This window comes from Rhea pennata, chromosome 1 (assembly GCF_028389875.1).
Source record: "Rhea pennata isolate bPtePen1 chromosome 1, bPtePen1.pri, whole genome shotgun sequence".
Taxonomy (NCBI): Eukaryota; Metazoa; Chordata; class Aves; order Rheiformes; family Rheidae; genus Rhea; species Rhea pennata.
In genome coordinates this window covers 150,014,790-150,028,368 of record NC_084663.1, presented here as the reverse complement: position 1 = coordinate 150,028,368, position 13,579 = coordinate 150,014,790, and the positions used below count along the sequence as shown (strand labels likewise).

Here is a 13,579-nt window from a genome sequence, read left to right as displayed (position 1 = left end):
AAACATGAATCTGAAATCAAGAGGTTTAATTCCTCTCATTCAAATCAGAAAACACAAAGGAATATTCAGCAATTGAAAACAAGATTCAAGTATAAGTTTACACAGTTGACAGCCCCAAGATGAAATAAAATCCCAGTTATGCTGTTTTCAGTAATTAAGAAGAAACAGAGTTCTTATAATTGAAAATGTCCATGACCTATTCAAGGAAGGGTTTACAATTGGTGTTATTACAAGAAATAAGTCACTATGCCCTTTAAATTTTTTTTTCCACCCTAAAACAATAATCTCATCTGACAATGACAAAGACATAGGAGAATATGAGCTTTTGAACACAGTCTCTAGTAAAACTGCCCTGTTTTCTGATTCACATAAAATGGACACAGTCAACAGATCAATAAGATGATGTAGCTGTAGGGAGACTGCAGTCAAGCCTGTTCCAGATGTCGGTGTTGTCAGTATAATATCTCTCTCTAATTTAGATCAGTTTATTTTATCTCAGCAATTGTGAGATGGTCAATTCTGAACATTCCTAGAGACATGGAGAACATAAAGAAATAGGGCACTACCAGTACAGTTGGCTGACGCTGCAACCAAACAAGTTCTACTTCTAAAAAAGTGCCATATTCACAATAAAACTAAGCTAAAATTCAACATCTACCTTACAATATCTTAATAAATATGAATATATTAGGTGCAGTATTTTAATAACGTCTGATGGAAAACTACTAGACTCCTCCTACTCCTTTGAAACTAAAACATTAAACTGGCTCCTGCCATAACAGAGTTTCCCCCAGGTGCGAGGCAAGGCCAGAAGCAAAGGGAGAACGCACGCTTCACGTTCGGTGGCAGCAACTACATAGCGCTCGGAAATTCACTCAGGACAGGGAGCCTGGAGATGGTTACCATCCAAATGTAGAAATGCCACTCAGTGAGGAATAACATCACTTGGAAAGCAGACTTCTTACACTTTACAGGTTTCTCAGAAATGCAGAGAAGCCAAGTTTCTCAGGCAGCATGCTCACACAGAACCCAACTCAGTAAAGCACTGCAGGTGCTGCTTAATGTTTAATGGCAAAAGTATTCCTACGCAAGAAGAGATGAGGACCAGGCATTATCTAGACGGTCAAAATGCATCATACGAAGGCAGTTAAACATTTCGAGCTGTGTGTGCACACGTGTGTGCACATATGAAGTTTTTTTTTCAGTGTGGGGAGACTGGTACTGAAGTTCTTAGAATAACTTTCTTACGATTACATCATCAGACTGGCCCCATAAAAGGGCAATAAGGTATTTCCTGGGACATTTGCAGGACTAAGATTACTTTAGATGTGAGTAAGGACATATTTGTTCTCCAGAAGGGGTGCTGTAGAACTGACTGTATCAAAATGCTTCTACAGCACAGCTGTAAGGGCCAGAGAAAAGACTAGAAGCAAATGACATAAATAGATGTAGGGCCAATGTAGGGGGGTGGGAGGGGGAGAAAAAAAAAGAAAGAAAAAAGTGCCCTTCCAAAACATTTGTATCCCACAAAAAGTTGACGTGCATGTAAGATGTGAAAAATCATTACTATATTGCTTTTATACTGTACAACCAAAAATTCAGTTAAAGGCAAATATTCCAGTTCCAATAGATCCAAATTAACATGACTCTCCACATGAAGAAAATCTTTGACTGCTAAGAGTGTTCAGCCTTCCAGCATGTTAGTTCAAAATGCTCTGAAGTCTTAGGTATGAAACAGAGAATCGTTTCCTCATATCACAATAAGATGGCATCAAATAATGCCACACTTTAAAAAGCATCAATAAAAAGCTCTAAAATATCTATGAAAACAATTGCAAATTTGTGAAGTCTAACACAGCCATTTCTCACTACAAAATCATGTTTTGATTTTGAAAAGTGTATATGGCCTTGGCTTTTCTGGCTTACTGCAGCAAAGCATGAATGGTTAGTTGCTTTACTTTTTGGTAATCCAACTTCCAACTGCAGTTTTCCAAACAAACCAACCAACCAAAAAACTCAAACCTCACCATCCTAACACCCTACAACACCCTTTCAGTGAGCTTTTTCATTGCTAGTTTTACCAACACTGTGTTTGCCAAAACGTTAGAAATAATCGGTTATAAACAGTAAGCTACTGTACTCTTACTCTGTGAATATTAATATACTATAAAATTAAAGCCAAGCTTGATTACCAGACAAGGATTTTTGGAGATCCTATCATAACCATTGTAGTAATAAAAGTCAATGGTATCAAAACATCTGCAGCCAAAAGAAACATGTAGATCCTATCCTCTAGGCAAATGCTTCTGTCTGAACAGAAGCACATCATTTACACCTGAGCCTTAAGTATTGTAGCTACTGAAACACAAGTTGTCTACAATAACTAGGCAAGCTTTAACTATATTTTCAAATACAACTGTAAGAGTGCAGATAGAGTCCTGGTACCTGGATCCAAAATAAAATCTCATTATTTTCCAGGAACTTTGATTGCTTGGATATAACTTCTCCAAAAAACTTTTGGTCTGTTCTTCTGAATATTATAGTCAGAAGTTAAAAACTACAAAGGAGAAAGCGAAACCAGTGAGTACAAAGTATTGTTTAGCAGGGGAAAGTCTAGCTAGCACTGAACTGAAATGACAAGAGGGCTTAAGGTGATCTCAAACTGCTCCACTATAATGGCACTTTCATTAATGATATCAGTAACAGCGGGAATTTTTACATGGAATTTTTTTAACCATTTTCCAGAAAAACTGCAGCAATGCTAGGAATACCTGAATAAAAAAAACTTGTCTGGATTGAGCTCAGGTGCTTTCAGCCACCTTCTTCCCTTCACCTAGTTGATAGTTTTATTAGGAGACAGGTCCTGTTTTCACTGCCAGCTGCACTACTACAGGAACACACGTAAAAATGCTCTAATACAAGCAGGCCCTTGGCAGAGAAAGAAAAACTGGAAATTCTACCAGCAAGGGAATGCAGTGGGAAAAACCTTCAGTCAGGCTAAATGCAAGTTACACTGTATTTGGGACTGTCCTGAAAGCCTGTTCAAACAAGGGAAGCATTCTAGCTAGCCCTAAGGTAGGACAAAGGAATATCTAACACTGCAGCTCCTGCAGAGGCTTTAATCAGAAGAAACCCCAGGAAATAAAAGGTTACGTCTAATAAGCTGTCAACGATACAAGAATTTATCAAGGGTAGAAGACAATCCAAAAAACAAAGAACAACAACCCCCCCCCCCCCCCGGGGATTCTGAACTGTTACTTTTGAAACTGAACCCTACAAAACATCAGTGTAGAGGAACTGAACAGAACTTGCTGTCACAAACCTGTACAACTGCTAGTGATGCATTTCTCATTGTTCATAATTCATTTCACCTGAAATTAATTAAATGTCAACTCAACAGCATTTTAGTAAATCAATAAACTTTTTTCTTTTTAAGAATCATGAAGACAGAGGGAAAGTGAGATCAGTATGAAGGATTAAGAAAGATTAATTTAAAAATAAATTGCAGTTATAAATATCTAAAGTAAAAAAAACCATCTCAGTATCTTATTCAGTACTTAATTAAAAAAATGCTAACACAAACTGGTCAGTCACTTTATATTGACTACAAGCATTTTTGTTCTAATTTTAAAGCATCTAAATATTTCAACAGTATTTAGGAATAACAAGCTTTGCAGAAGTAATTTAAACTCATTAAAAGCAGGTGCTGAAGTTACTTTTAAAGAACAACCAGTAAAATATAAATGAATTGGGGGGAAAAAAAAGGCAGAACAAAAACAGAGTACCAAACTTTTCCTGGATTTATATATGTAACTTATGAAAAAAAAGTATCAGACTTTAAAGAACTTGTTATATAGGTCTTACTTTCTCTCGAGGGCAGGAGGCCCAGAAAACTTTATTTTTCAAACAAGGATAATGTGTTTCTTCCACAAAGCTAAGCAAAAAAGAATCCATTCCAGTGTGCCATCTGGACTCAGAAATCTTCTCCCTTTTACTAAGACACAAGTCACAACTCCCACTAACTCAATGCCCTGGCCCAGCGGGCAGAAAATGAGCATCTTCTCCTGCCCTTGGGAGAAAGGATAAGGTTGATACAGTCAGGTCAGATCATGAAAACAGGAACCAAGGTTGAGCTTTAAAGATGCAGTGAGGAAAGAAGCACTTGCTCCTGTTGTTCACAATTTATTTTGCAGAAATGAACATGGCTGAAAGTGACTGACAGTAATAATTTAATCTCTCACCAAGGGAACAAGCAAAAATTCTATTAATAGGAAGTCATCGTTCAAGTCATAAAGATACTAACAAAGACTGTTCTGCAATTGGATGTACTCCTAAGATACACTTTAAAAAAGGTACTATCCTTAACCAACACGTAGGCTTTTATATGACATTGATGTACCTAAGATACATAATTATAATATGGTATTAGTTAACTGTCTTGGAAAATAAAGAGACATGACAGTTTTCTCTAAGTTTTGAGGTATGAACAACCATCCCTCGCGCTACTCCTCCTCCACCAAGTCAGAGAATGAGCTTTGCCCCCTGCGGTTGCAGCATGTGCTGCTGCTGGCCCAGCCACCAGACCTCCACCCTGGTCATCTTTCATAAACCACAACTAGGCAATATTTGGTCCTCCAGGGAAATGGCACAGGGGGTGAGGGGGGAAGAATCTCTTTCCATCACAGTCTCTTTCAGAGTAAGTCCATGTGCTAGAGTGCCCAGTAATTAATAAAAGAGCTTTTATAAGATTACTCTATCTGATACACACTCTGAGGTCTGAAGCTTTTTTATTTATGAAGATGCAATCTATGTCAAGAAGCCTGCCTACTGTTTCATGAGGTTTGAAGTTTTGCCTTCCTTCTTCAATTCAGTGTGGAAAGATAAGTTTTAACATACGAAAAGGTTTCAAAAACATAACTCTGCATATGAGATTAAGCAGCCTTAAAGACTACACTCAAAGAATTGAAAAGCAATGCGAATTAAAATGAAAATTTGTGGAAAAAAATTACACTCTTTTGACATACTTCTAGCTACTTCCAATAAAACACTCAGCATTTTTGATACTTACAGGAAGCACATTTGAAGACAGCTTACTTCTTGCCACAGAAGCGGGAAATATAATGTCCTTAAGGCAAAGACCAAATTCAAACTCATGAAACACAAACCACAAAACACCACGTGTTTCTAATGATTGGTACAAGAGAATCTCAAAATGCAGGGAGATTTAAAGGTAGTAAATAAGCTGACCCAAACTAGGGCTAATTTTAGCCCTTTGGTAAAACGGTAAAGCACTTCCTATGCTTTGTTACCTGGGCTATTTGCCGTGCTCAGACAAACGCAGATGGATCAATTAACGGCCACCTTTTCTAACAGGTTCTGCAGTTCAGAACTTCAATATTGCATGTTATATGAGCCAATCCACCCCAAGGGCCACATTTCATTGGAAAGAGGTCACTGCACTAAAAATTATCAGACAAATATTTTTCCCCTCTTTTTAAAGAAAGTTCCAGCTAAATAACCACAGTGACCAAACATTCATCATTCACCTACACAATTTTGAAGTGTCAAACAGATACTTGAGTAGAAAAATCTGCAACATATTAGAACACAAGTCACATGGAAGACTCAAATTTGAAGCTCTGGTGGACCTCAGCTCAGAAATCTTGTCTTAAGATTTCTTAAGCTTTAAGTTTGAGAATTGAGACCAAATATTTAACAACAGGTTCAGGACTCAAAATCTAAAACCACTGGACACATTATGTATAGGAAGGAGGGAGTGCAGAAAAAGCTGAAACTGAATAAAGGCCTCTTTTCAGATGTTTTCAATTAGTGACTAAGGAACAACAGGATCTGAATGCTTAAGGAGCTTCATACTTACTATACTATATACATACACACACACAAAATTGTTCCCCCCAGCCATTTAGGGAACTTCAGATTGGGTCAGAGAAAAGGAATATATTCTCAAGAATTCATGTTCTACTGGTATTAAAACTGAAACACATACTTAGACTGCCTAAAATTACTGACTACATTAATATAAGTGTGGCAATTAAGTTGGGGTATTTCAGTATTATGTCTCATTAAGATTTGCTGACTAGTGAACTAAAACTGATAGCTGAGTAAGTGTGAATGATCATTAGCTAATTTAATTCAATGTACAAAGTGAACATAGACATAATTAGTAGAAACAGATGTTAAGATGGTCAATTTTTAAAATCTGAATATAACCATGAAATTGAAAAGAACGAATGCAAAGACATAAATAATTTTTTTTATCTATGAAAGAAGAATGTTTTATTGTGTTTTCCAATCTCATACAATTCTGCAGTTATGAAAGAGGTATTATACAGTTAAAAGGATATCCTGTTTAAGAAATGAGGTTTAAAAAAAAAACACCAAGGAAAAAAAACCTAGTATTTTTTTTCTGTCTCCTCACCACCACATTTTTTTTAATAAAAAAATGATAGCAACGATAGCAAGCAGCACAACTCAGGAAATGCAAACTAAAGGTATCAAAAGTAGTCCCTATAATTAAGAAATATTAAAAAGTTATTAAAATATTACTAATACTTAATGTATTCAGACACAAGTACAAAACTAGACAAAAAGTTTCCTGACCATGAAGTAACAAAAAAGCATTTAGTATGTACTTCTGTGCTATGACATTACTTCATATTGACAACTATTTTTCTGCTCTGTCATTAACTAGGATAGTAAGAATAGTAACAACTTTAAACACTTAAATCTGCAAGTGTATGCTTTCTTGTTAAAATATCAGAAGAACTGGCCATAAGGCTTTTATAATTCTAGTATCAACTCTGATGAAAACTTGGAGCTATGAGGAAGTTCTGGGAAACTATATGTGCCACTAATGTGAAAACCTAAATTAGATGTCCTTGAAAACACTGTCAGGTAGCCAGCCTAACACTAATACTAAGGGGGAAAAAAAAGGAAAAAAAAAGGACAAAGGACTCAAAAAAAAAAAAAAAAAAAAAAAAAAAAAAAAAAAAAGCCACATAGCACAGTAACAGATTATGGAGGTGTAATTAATACTTATCAAAAGGGTTTTAAGGAAGATAGTCACGGTCAAACATTTGTAGACCTAAATTAGGAGCTGAAAAGAAACGAAAAATTGTTTGTAAGCCCACGTAACCTATAGTAAATGGATTAGCCACTAACTAACTGACAGATCAGAGTAACTTCAAAGGAAGGGATATCAGATAACACAAATGTTTCTAGCATGGCCCGAGACATTTGATTTTGCCTCAATAGTACTCAGCTTCCTCACGAGTCATTTGGGAAAAAAAAAATAATTACAGACAAAAACTTGAGGGCGATACAACCTGGTGGAATGGTTAATAGCATGCAAGATTCTCTGCCCTGTGCACTTAAAAAAAAATTGTTATGATGGTCCTCTTCTGGATTTAAAATCTGTTCAACTCTGACCGAACTAGAACAAGTGTTTTCAGATGACAGTTCTTACTAAAATATTTTAATATTTTAAAGAGTTTTAAATTCTTACTAAAATGCTTTCTTACTAAAATAGTGACCTGTATATCTTAAAAAAAGTGAAGGACCAGATTTAATTGTAATCTGCCTTATTGAACTAATAATTTAAAACCATACTACCTAAACAATCTTATCTTGACTCTTATCAAAAACCCACACACACCATCTCCTACTGTTTAGTGGCACAATGCTGACAGGTTTTGTTTTTTGTTCTTCAAACAGATGCGTTCAACAACTTCTAACCAACGTTTGCTTCTTGCTGCCCTGCAATATATCTGATATGCTAACCTCTAATACAACTGCAGTTATGCTACACCACCTTGTATTTTGCCTTACAAAACATCGGCAAACAGGAAACCTCAAGACTACTTTAGCGGCAACGAATTTCTGTGTAGCTCCAATAGAGCACAAAAGTTAAGCCTGTTTTCTGTCTCGAGTGGTTTAGAAGTCTTTTTTAAAGAGATACAAAGTAATGAAGCACACAAAAACACCCAGAAAACACTCTTCTTACTAAGGAGTCAACACAGTCGTCCATCATTCAACCAAAAAAGTAAACTCTTTACGTTTATATAATAGTAACATATGAAAAGGTGTTTGAAAAAAATTTCCCATCCAATACGTTCATGAACCCTATGACCGTGAATCAGTCTTTCCAGATGAAATAATCAGAGGCTCATTTAAATGATCTTTTAATATGTAAACTCACCATTCAGGAAAAAGAATAAAGTGAAATTTCCCAAAGAAAACCCCAAATATATTTTGTAGGCAGTCCACAGTTTTAATGATGACGATCTTTGATGGATCTAGCATATCATAGGGCCTTTTCTAGCTCTCAAAGTCCCATTCAAGCATAAAAGGACTTCATGCTTGAAGTTAGCAAGACTTACTAGGCAATCAAAGCAAGTCATCATCATTGCAGTTGGTAAGGTGCTTTCCCCATGGTAAGTATCCTATTAGCCTACAATCAAGATCAGACAAGGAAAATGGCGGGAGGGGATCTTGCCCCTCTTCAAATTATGCTGAACATAGTTCTTTTCAGAACTCCAGCAGCATGCTCGAAAATATAACTTCCAAATTCTCAGTGCCTGTTGTAAAACTGAAGCCCCATGAAGGGTATACTATACAGCTGCCTATCACGATACTTCTAAATGTTTGGCCAAAAGGGAGTAAGAGGTTTGAAGAACACACTGCAATAGAGGCAGAGCAGGACACAAGATTAATACCATGGGTACCACGATACTGCTATACACACAAAGTATTTGATACCAGGTACATACAGAACTGTGGTATTACTGAAGTTATCAATTATCTTCTGCCACTAAGCTGATCCGTGACACACTGCAGGGATGGCTGGGCAGCGGGCACCTTCCAAGCCCTGTAAGCACAGCGGGTGCAAACAGCAGGCACTCCCCTCGGGTCAGCTCCTTCCTCCTTTCCCATAAGCCAAAGGCACCCTGCAGTCAAGGCTGCCCCACTGTTGCACTAATATTTGTGCTTCATAATTTGAGGAACACAGTATGGAAAAAAACTGAGGCTGTCAAGAAAAGGATATTGTACTTTCACAACATGAAATCTCTAGAAACTATGACAAGAATAAAATTATTAATATTTTGAAAAGCAGCAAATTGGAATGTTATTTTATCCTGCTACCTCTATTGTGGCAGAAGGGGAAAAGTCTCAAGAACATTACAAGATAGGCTGCCGCAGCAAAAAAAAAGCACAAGTTTGAGTTCTAGACTTGTATGAGTTCATACTCATGCAATAATATTCTATTTTTTATATGGTGTTCACTAGGTTTAATGCTGTGATCTTTATATGATCTAACGTTCCCTTTTTCAGAGTTTATTTTTATTTTGTTAGTACTGCTGTGACAAAATTGCCTGATCTGGGGCATATCAAGATGTAAATACTTAATCAGTATGACACTCTAAAACACGTGATATTTAAGATTATCTTTCCTGTTCATGTGATAAGCATTCAACTGCTTTGGCAAGCTTTTTTAAGCTTTTGGATATCTTTCTTAAAAAGAAAAGGCTATTTCTATACCCTTTTTGGAATAGCAAGCCTTTTATGAAGTAGACAGTGACCATTTTTAGCTTTTGACAGATTTAAAATTGTATTTCAAAGGACAAAAAAATGGTATTCTGTAGAAACAAGCTGTTAACCATATTAACACACATTAAATTACAGCAATACTAGTTAGTAGCCATATCACTTACTCATGTTTAAAAGAACAATTATAACAGAGTTACACAAAAACATTCTATACAGGTCTTAGCTAAGCTGGAAGTGAGTATGAACACCAATGCAGTTTATAGTAAAAACCGGTCTTGAGCCTTTTGTGCAAACAGAGGATTACTATTAAGAAACTGTCTAAAGACAATCTTAAAGGATTTTAAAAGAAAAGAAGAAAGGATATTTCAGCTTGTTTTTTTTAGTTTTGCTTTATGGGATTTATTTTTATTTCATTTAGAAAGCACGACAAAGATGAAAAGATAGTACTGGCAACTTTCTAGAGACCAGACAAAAAATGCTGAGCAAGAGAGGATTTTTGTAGTTAGATGATTTTATTAAATCCTCATTCAACCTAGTCAGTATTTTTGGAAAAAAAAATTATTTCTCCATATATTTCTTCCTTTCTAATCCTCTAACATACTTACAGAAAATGTAGCAAGTATGAATTAAGTTCTCTCTGGTTTTAGTCTGTTGCAAAGGGGGAAGAAACAATGCCAGAGTATAGAGCAATTCTAACCACAGATACCCAGGTGCACTGTGATTTCCTTCTGGTGTCTTCCCCTACCTTGGGGGCAACCCATGTGTCCATGCCATCCCTCCTTCAACCCCCTCCTCCCGCAGCTTTTGCTGCAAGCACCAGCTGATGGTGGGGACCAGCCAAGCACCGAGAGCCTGTACCTGGTGAGCACATGTGCCAGGCTCTCGTTCTGCCCCTATCCAGGGCCTACGCAGAAACACCTGCTGTGGATGACCTGATCTTTGGGGACTTTTTCAAGCAGAGGTAGATTCTCACTTTAATTTTGAATGCACTGCTATCAAGAGCAAATGTTTTTCATATTCTAAACAGCAATGGTAAAATCAAGACCGTGCAGAGGGAACACCTTCAGACTCTTCAGCTGCAAGCATGAGACAATACAATGCAATCTGGAGGAGGTATCTTTTTTGGCTTACATTTTTTGGCCAAGAGGTAAACAAAACAGAACATCAAACCCTGCCTTAAATTTAGGTAAATACAACAAGCCAAGCAGAAAAGACTATCAATTCACTTTTTCTCAACTTTTTTAAAGCAGTTTTGGGAAAACCACACAGCTAATGAGCAGTTCATCTGCACTAAAAGAAACTTCTGAAGGAAAGCCTTAATGTTTCCTCCAAGACAGCTGCAGTGATTAACAGCCAGATCTCAATGCTGCTTTACGTGCATTTCTACCAAATTAGAGGCATGGATAAGCTCAACATGTGTTGGTATTTCTCTGGGCTGTTACCTCTCCATGGACAACATTTAAGTCTACTCATACATTTAGGAAATATATGAAAACTAAAATCAAGACTGAAGAGAGGGAAAAGTCCAGGAAGAATACAACATATACTAAGTGGATAGACAAAAGAAAACTCAATGGAGTGTCTGCTCTTTCTATGTTTTTGTATGTTTGTCTTTTCTCCTTTCCTTTAAGGGACTGTGCAGAGGGAGGTGGATGTAAAATGACGTGTAAGTTTAGATGTTATCTACATGATACATTGAAAAAACATTCTTTGTGGAGGAAGAGGTCTGAGCTCACAGATGATCATTCATTAAAGGTGTCATCTTCATCCTTAGCTGTCAATAAACTTTTCTTTTCACCTTTAAATTAAAATATTCAAACATTCATACTTGATATGGTGAATTCTATGATATCTTATAAAGGAAAGATCCTTTAATTTCTTTAAAGATTTAACAATTCTGACATTTTAAAGAGTGTTTGGATGATATACTTCCATTATTTCTCTTTTTCCCTCCAGGTCAAACATTCAGTGGTCTATATGAATTATACTTCACTACAGGTGTTAGTACATTTATGCACTGTATAAACAATGTCCTCAAACATAAGTGTAACCTTGATCTTATATACAAGGACAAAGCTCAAAAATCACAGTACATTGCTGTGTTTTACTGCTGATCCCTTGAAACACCGCTACCTACTTTTCAAGGGATTTCACTTTAAACTGTCTACAAAATGCTGAAAATAAAATTGAACTGAGGACCTTCTGTTCCCCATAGAAAGTTATATTCTTTTTTTTTTATTTTTTAACTAGAAAGAAGATACGCTTGACTGTTCAGATCAAAAAACACTCCTAGCAACCCAAGCTATTTTAAAGAAAAAACAGTATATTTCTAGACAACTTTAGTTTTATAGTCTTAAGCAATTTATCAGTCATTTTACAAAATCCTGCTCCAATTCATCTCATGACAGTAGGAAAAATATGCATATTAAAACAATTCTTACCTTTCTAGTTCACAGAGGACTAAGTGTTTTATAGGACCAATTCAGACCCTTAATTCTTAGTTCTGTGAGCTTTCCAATTCACTGTCATAGCAAATACTGAAAAAATTCTTATATTTCTGGATTTGTTAGCAAGTCACCTCGAACAGAATTTATCTACTATAGACCTACATCTCAATTTATATCTTGAGGAAAAAAATCAGAGATTTACACCTGAATTCATGGTTACATACTAAAAACATATTTCCAATATCTAATCAGAAAGCCGCTCTCTAGAAGCGGCCTCTTTGAACACTGCAGTTAAGAATAATTACCAGATATAAGATATCATCACTCTTGATTCTGTGCTTGGGTACATAATCAAAAAGGCAGCTTAAAAGATACAGTTGTAGATTTCAGTAAGATGTATCTAATACTATTATGATGGTTCTTCATCCTCTCTGCTTTTTTCAGTGCAGGGAAAAATTCCAATTACGTTACATCTATTCCTGTATAAATCAGTTCATCTTCCTGAAGAAAACATCTCAGGATCCAAATTTCTGATAAGGTTACTCATAAAACCTTGTATTTTAATCTTTTAATTTCCTGACAGGACACATATCAGAAGAAAACATCTAATTTAAATGAAGAGATATTCTTGGATCTTGTACAAAATGAAACTGAATGCTACAAGTTCACAAGTCACATGGTGATCACATAAATGATTGCTATTTTAATGCCACACAACTCAAAGTACGAGCCCAGGCAAGAAAGCGTGCTCCAGATCTCTCACTACCTGCTCTCCTTCTATCTAACAAATCTTTGGAGTCAGGCTGGAATTCTCTCTTCCTACTGCCAAATCACAATGAAACTCCATTCCTCCCCCTTCTCCAGATAGGAAGGGTTTCAAAACAACCTGTCCTATTGAATTTAAAGGATTTAAAAAGCTTAGTCAAGACTGTGCTCTTGGTCTGGAAGGTTGGCAGCACTAATTTATTTTAAATAATACCTCGTTTCTTACATATCTTGCTCCTGTTCAAATGAGTTCCTCTTCCTTGTGCATGCTCTACAATATGATTATTGCAGCAAATCTCTCTCAGTTCCTCAGTGGAAGAGAGGGAAGGAAGGTACAAAAAATAACAACAACAAAAAAAAAAAACAAACAAAAAGAAACATCCTTCACAGGACAGGTTAAGGAACAAAAGGAAGTTTAAAGGGTTTCTGTAAGAGATGCTCGACAGAATGCAAACTTCCATAAGCACATCAATAAGACACTCTTTATTCTGAATTCTTATCTTGCAGTTCAAGCATCAGCTGCTCTAATGCTGAAACTTCTACAGTTGTTCCACTCCCATTACCCCAACATTGTTTTCCACTGCACTAGGGCTGCTGCTCAGAAAGCAAGCTTTTGAAAGTAAACTTTCATCAGATAAAGACTAGGATCATTTGACTTTTTCCATAGAAACTAACCAAAAGAAGTGAAAAAACAAAGTCAAAATTTCTGGTAGCAAAATATTCATTCAACAGTGGTACCTACGTTTCCTGAAGATGCTGCATTCATGTCCTCTCTTACTATCAACTCCTATAAGTGAACA

At 36.3% G+C, this 13,579-nt stretch overlaps 1 protein-coding gene across 2 annotated transcripts in view; it reads right to left on the bottom strand.

Annotated features, from left to right (window-relative positions):
* The window catches only part of LOC134154962 (cytoplasmic protein NCK2), a 170,059-nt gene that overhangs the window by 114,423 nt on the left and 42,057 nt on the right, over positions 1–13,579 (bottom strand). The gene's annotated exons all lie outside the window — the stretch shown is intronic.